At 45.4% G+C, this 5,228-nt stretch overlaps 2 long non-coding RNA genes across 3 annotated transcripts; both read left to right on the top strand.

The window, feature by feature from the left end:
- The first annotated feature begins 576 nt into the window (after positions 1–576).
- On the top strand, positions 577–3,604 carry LOC119281145. Of its 2 annotated transcripts, XR_005138279.1 has the most exons (4): positions 577–715; positions 791–844; positions 948–1,060; positions 3,161–3,604. It is a non-coding gene; the product is annotated as an uncharacterized LOC119281145 (long non-coding RNA). The 2 variants fall into 2 exon arrangements; XR_005138278.1 differs by lacking the exon at positions 577–715 and having other exon boundaries at positions 725–844.
- On the top strand, positions 1,489–2,792 carry LOC119281146. Its single transcript, XR_005138280.1, has 3 exons — positions 1,489–2,228; positions 2,377–2,465; positions 2,559–2,792. It is a non-coding gene; the product is annotated as an uncharacterized LOC119281146 (long non-coding RNA).
- Positions 3,605–5,228: the final 1,624 nt, after the last annotated feature.

Below are 5,228 nucleotides of genomic sequence, written 5' to 3'. Positions count from 1 at the left end.
CTTATTTTGTGTTTACGAAAATAATAAGAAATCCAATCTATAACATCCTTTTTGTACAGTATTTCCGGCCATAAATCTAAAACATGGACGTCACACTTTTGAACCATACATTGTATTGTTTAATCATGATTATTTGGCCTTCATATGCATTTGTTTGTATAACAAAAAATTAGAAGATCGCTTTGTATACTATATTCTTTGCGCTATCTTCGCCTGGGTACTCCGTGTTGTCAATCAACACCTTTAATCCTTCTCTGGTTGTGACTCTTGATAATGGTACATATAATTGCCCATGGAAGAAGACTTGCTTAGGCAAATATAGGCCCACCTTGTTTAGGGATTGACCTTGGCTTTTGGTTATGGTCATTGCGAAATAAACTGATAGAGGATATTGCCTTCTTTTCAGCACAAAGGGCCACTTTGAGTCGCTTGGTGACATAATGACTATAGGTATGTATACCTTGTCACCGGCGTGTGTTCGTGTGATTTTTTGTGCCTCAATGTACCTTTTTTCCCAGCTGTGTGATAGTCATTCTTGTGCCATTGCATAAACCAGCTGCTTGTTTCGTAGGAGCATCACCTGCAAACCTACCTTCAGTTTTAGCTCGTGGATTGGAATTCCTGGGAAGATCATGTTGCTAAGGAGCTCTGTTGCACACATATTCTCCATTGTGTTGTAATTCATTGTTGCCTGGCACACAGTGTCCAAGTATAGGTATTTCATCTCTTCACCTTGTAATTCGCTCATTATGTAGTCATTTATCTTAACTGTTTCATTCCTTGGACACAGGATTGCTCTTTCTTCGAGAAATTCACGGTTACGATAGTCTTGCTGCAAGTTTGGGTACGTGCTTTTTACTATCTCTTCTTTGCGGTCTTCTCCTTTATGTAGAACTATGTCTTTAGGTATTCTTACCCAATCATCTCCTTCGTTTTTTTCATCGCAGATCGTAATATCCATTCTGCAAATTCGGCCACATTTTGCTTTTCTATTGGATCTTCTGACAGACTTTAGCCGCATGTTTTCAGTTAGTCTAAATATTTCGAAGTACTTCCATAGGTATGACCTTTTGACCGAGGCATTTACTATCTGCTCTCTCTTTTCCTTTGTTATCACTTGAAGTATTTGTCTGAAGTCACCTTCTAGCACAACTTTCATGTCACCAAATGACCTTTCTTCACTATTTTGGTTTGTGAACCTTAGAATATCCCTAAGGCTATTTTCTAGTGCATTGAAGCAGTGTTTGTTTGCCATAGGAGCCTCGTCCCATAGTATTAGTGAGGTCTTCTTTACCAGTTCAGCCAAATGTGAGCCTTGTTTTATCTCACATGTTGATTCTTCCATGGTATTTATTGGAATGTGGAATCTTGAGTGCGCTATTCTTCCACCTTGTAGGAGCAAAGCTGCAACGCCAGATGATGCTAACGCAAGCACTTTCTTTCCCAAAGACCGTAGCTTCGTTGTAATTGCTTTCCATAGATAAATTTTGCCTGTGCCACCGTAGCCTTCTACAAATATCTATTTTCCAAGTCCTTTCGCAATTGATTCCATTATTGCATCAAAGGTCATTTTCTGACCATGGTTAACATTGCTTATTATGGTTTGGTGCTCATTCTTTAGTGCCTCCATGCCATAGCTAAGTTTTTCGTTTATCATTCTGTTCCCAAGTTCTTCAAGTTCTGTAGCATTTGGTAGTTCTGTATTTGGATAGTCCTTTAGTGTCTTTCCTTCTTGCCTCATTAGTTTATCTATCTCAATCAGAGCATATGCCTTTTTCTGTGAATCAATGAGCTACAGCATAGGAAAGTTAAGGATAATTCTTCTTTTGTACTGGATATCTTTAGACAGTGCCTCCCATGTTGATTCCCTCAACATCTTTGGGCTGGTCACCTCACAATGGCATAAAATTGTGGTGAATAATTGTCGTAATTGTGTCCCTGAGACCCAGCATTATGCTTCATTGATGCATTCAATCCACTCACTGTCGTCATCAAGAAATCCAAGCGCTTGGCATGCTTATTTGTATGTTGGGTGAACAGCTCCATTAACGGTTCCAATATCCTGATTGATGTGCATCCTTTCTTGGTGTTTAGAAGCATTCTCATATAATACCGGTTGCCACTTGCAGAGTTTGCATAGTAGATTCTTCCAATAGCGAAGCCCCGTTTCGGCTCCCCAAGTTTTGGTTTCGCTTTTCCATACAAATTTTGATGGGAATTCTGCATAGGTTAATTCTTTTCCCGCCTCATGTATTTTGTTTGCCTCCATCAACTCAGTGAACTTAGTACTCGTGGATCCTGGCCTTCTACTATCTTATCAATGTCAGTCGAGTCCAGAAAAATAACTTCTTGATCATTTTCAATGTGGAATGGTAGTCTCTTGACTGGTGGATCACGATGGTGTGTAGATCAAACTGGAATATCCGCCAGTATGCTCCAGTTGTTGATATGTATCTCATCTCTAGGTATTTCTTGATGTCATCATAGTCGTTTGCCGCATCTCTTTCCTTTAGTAAGGCCATTACCTGATCGTCATCTTTATGGATGTTCTTAAATAGGTACTTGATTGACCTGGGCCTGTTGCACCACTCGACATTTATGTGACCTTGGAATTGACCAAAAGGTTGCGGTTGTATGGTACGACAAATCTGTTGTTGAGCATTGCTCCTCCCTTTTTGATCTTCCTTCCATTGTCTCACCTTCTATATACTGGAAACCCATCCTCATGGATTGTGGTATCGACATTGTATCCTTTTGGGAAGTGTTTAGTGCATCTGTTGTCGATCATGCATGGTGATTTTGTATTTGCCTCTCTGCAAGGCCCGTGCATCATGAAATTTTCAACAGCTTCATATCTGTCCGAGATCTCCGCACTGATTGTTTGGTCGATTTCTGATGATCCTTTGCACTTATATCATATCTAGGCTAATAAGCTCATCAGTGGTAGGATTGACTGAATACCACATTCGTATTTGTTTTACTTGATGAATGTTCCAGTTCAGTCCCGTTGTATTTAAGTCGCTCAACTTCTTGCATGTCATAGTGTTTTGCCTTGAATATTAATACGGAACAATTTGTCAATTGATATAGTGTTTATAAAGATTCTATCCGGAGAAAATAAGACTGTTACTAACAATTACCAAATTATCTGATGATTTAGGCCAAAAGTGCTTTGGCGTCACTTCTTCCGAGGTCGATTGGAGTAGCTGGGCATGGCTTTGTCATGCGTTGAGTGTGCTTTGGCGTGACTTCGTCGGACGTAGAGTGAAGCGGCTGGAGGTGGCTTTGCGTATCAAACGTCGAGTTGCCCAGTTGCGTGTGATGTCTTCAAGCCATCTGAGTTGCCGAGTCGCGTGTGATGTCTTCAAGCCATCTTGGTTGCCGACATCTAAATTTTTGGTGTGTGCTTCTGCGGCCGGCTGTACTTGTTTATATATGGGTGGAGGTGCGTGGGTTGAGGTGGCCGAGACCATGAAAGCAGATCGGAAACCTGTCTTTTTTTCATGTCTTGGTTCCTGTTTTGGAACTTCCTCACGTGAGGTCTGGTTAGGTCCAATCGTTGTCCTTATTTGTTTAGGTTTCCTACTATTTTTGCTTCCTTGACCCATTGATTAAAAGATTTTTTTCTGCGGGCTAGTTGACGACTTCGATGGAACCTATGTGCACTATTTGTACGTGGCATGTTATACTACTTGTACATGTACATATTTTTACGTAACGTTTGCATCTTTTAATCTCAGCCGTTAAAAGATAAAATAAAGGATCAAGATAATTTAATCTATGTGGACGCACGTAATGGCTTGTTTGCCTTTTGTTTTAAGTATATAATAGATATATGTCCAAAAATTGTGCCACTTGTTGGGGAGCTCTGGAATAATACCACTAGTTCCTACAAAAATTGGCATAAGAAAATAAAATGATTTAGTATTTTTATTAAATCAAAACAAATGTCAGAAAATAGAAAATAGAAACAAAAACAGAAAAAGCTTATCTGGCGCTTACCTACAGCGGCCTGGCGCCTCCGGCCGGCCCGTTCCTGTTTTGGCCCAGCCCACCAGGGGCATAGCCGTCTTCCTCCTCTTGCCAGTAGGCACAGGGGAAGCGGTGCCCGACGCCGTGCGCGCCGGCACGCAGCTGCCTGCCTGGCGTCCTCCTCGTCACCCTGGAACGCCCAGATGACGCCACACGCCCCCCCGGACCCTCTCACTCTCCCCCAGTCCTCTCCTCTCCTCTCCCTCGCTTTCTCTCTCGCGTCCGAACGCGCCCGCCGCCGCCGACGAGCACCACCTCGGCCACCAGCCACCCCTCGCCTGCCGCTGTGCCCAGAAGCTCCGCCACATCGCCGGCTACCTCTCCATCAAGCCACGCGCCTCGGGAGGCCCTGGAGAGTCGCCATCGCCGCCGTCTTCATCTCCGGTCGCCGGAGATCGCCTTCGCCGCCCCGCCGTCTTCAGCGCGTCCCCGAGCTCGTTGACAAGCCCGTTGAGTCCGTTGTGAGCCTCTGCTCCGTCTCCCTCTTCCCTTCCTCCATTCTCGTGCCGTAGCCCCCTTTCCCCGCCATGGCCGTAGCTTCCTGCCGCTGTCCATGTCACCGCCGTTGTCCTGGTCACCGCAGCCCGCAACCGAGCGCATCACCGTGCTCCTGGTGCCACGAGGGTGCCGTAGAGCCCCTCGGGTGGCCTCCCCGTGCCCCGCAGCCTACTCCCGCTCGAAGCCGTGCTCCGGCCGCCGCCGCGAGCTTCGCTCCGGCGAGCTCCGCTGCCCCCGCAGCCTCCCGTCTGCACCCCTAGATGCGGACGAGCCCGGGCTACGCCCCGGTGCCCTTAGCTGCCGCCCCCGTGGCCTGTAACGCGGACGCCGCCGCGTCCTGAGGTCGCCACCGACGACCTTGCCGGCCTGACATGCGGGCCCTGTCGGCCAGGTGATTAGCTTAGCGCTAAACACCATTTAAGCTAACTCTGACGCTGACAGTGGGCCCCTGCGCCCTAATCTTTTAATTAGATTAGTAAAACCCCCTTGTTTAACACTGTGTCACTGACGTGTGGACCCCACACGTCAGGTTTGACCTGGTCAGCACCGTTGACCTGCTGACGCAGGCATGACGTCATGCTGACGTAGTTATCCATTTTCTGGATTTAATTTAAATCAGGAAATTCCAGAAAATGATATAAACTTCAAAAATTCATAGAAATTCAACCGTAGCTCAGATTGAAATAATTTATATATGA

The sequence above is a fragment of the Triticum dicoccoides genome, chromosome 3B (assembly GCF_002162155.2).
Source record: "Triticum dicoccoides isolate Atlit2015 ecotype Zavitan chromosome 3B, WEW_v2.0, whole genome shotgun sequence".
NCBI lineage: Eukaryota > Viridiplantae > Streptophyta > Magnoliopsida > Poales > Poaceae > Triticum > Triticum dicoccoides.
Note: the sequence above shows the minus strand (reverse complement) of the source record. Positions and strands in the feature narration are given on the sequence as shown.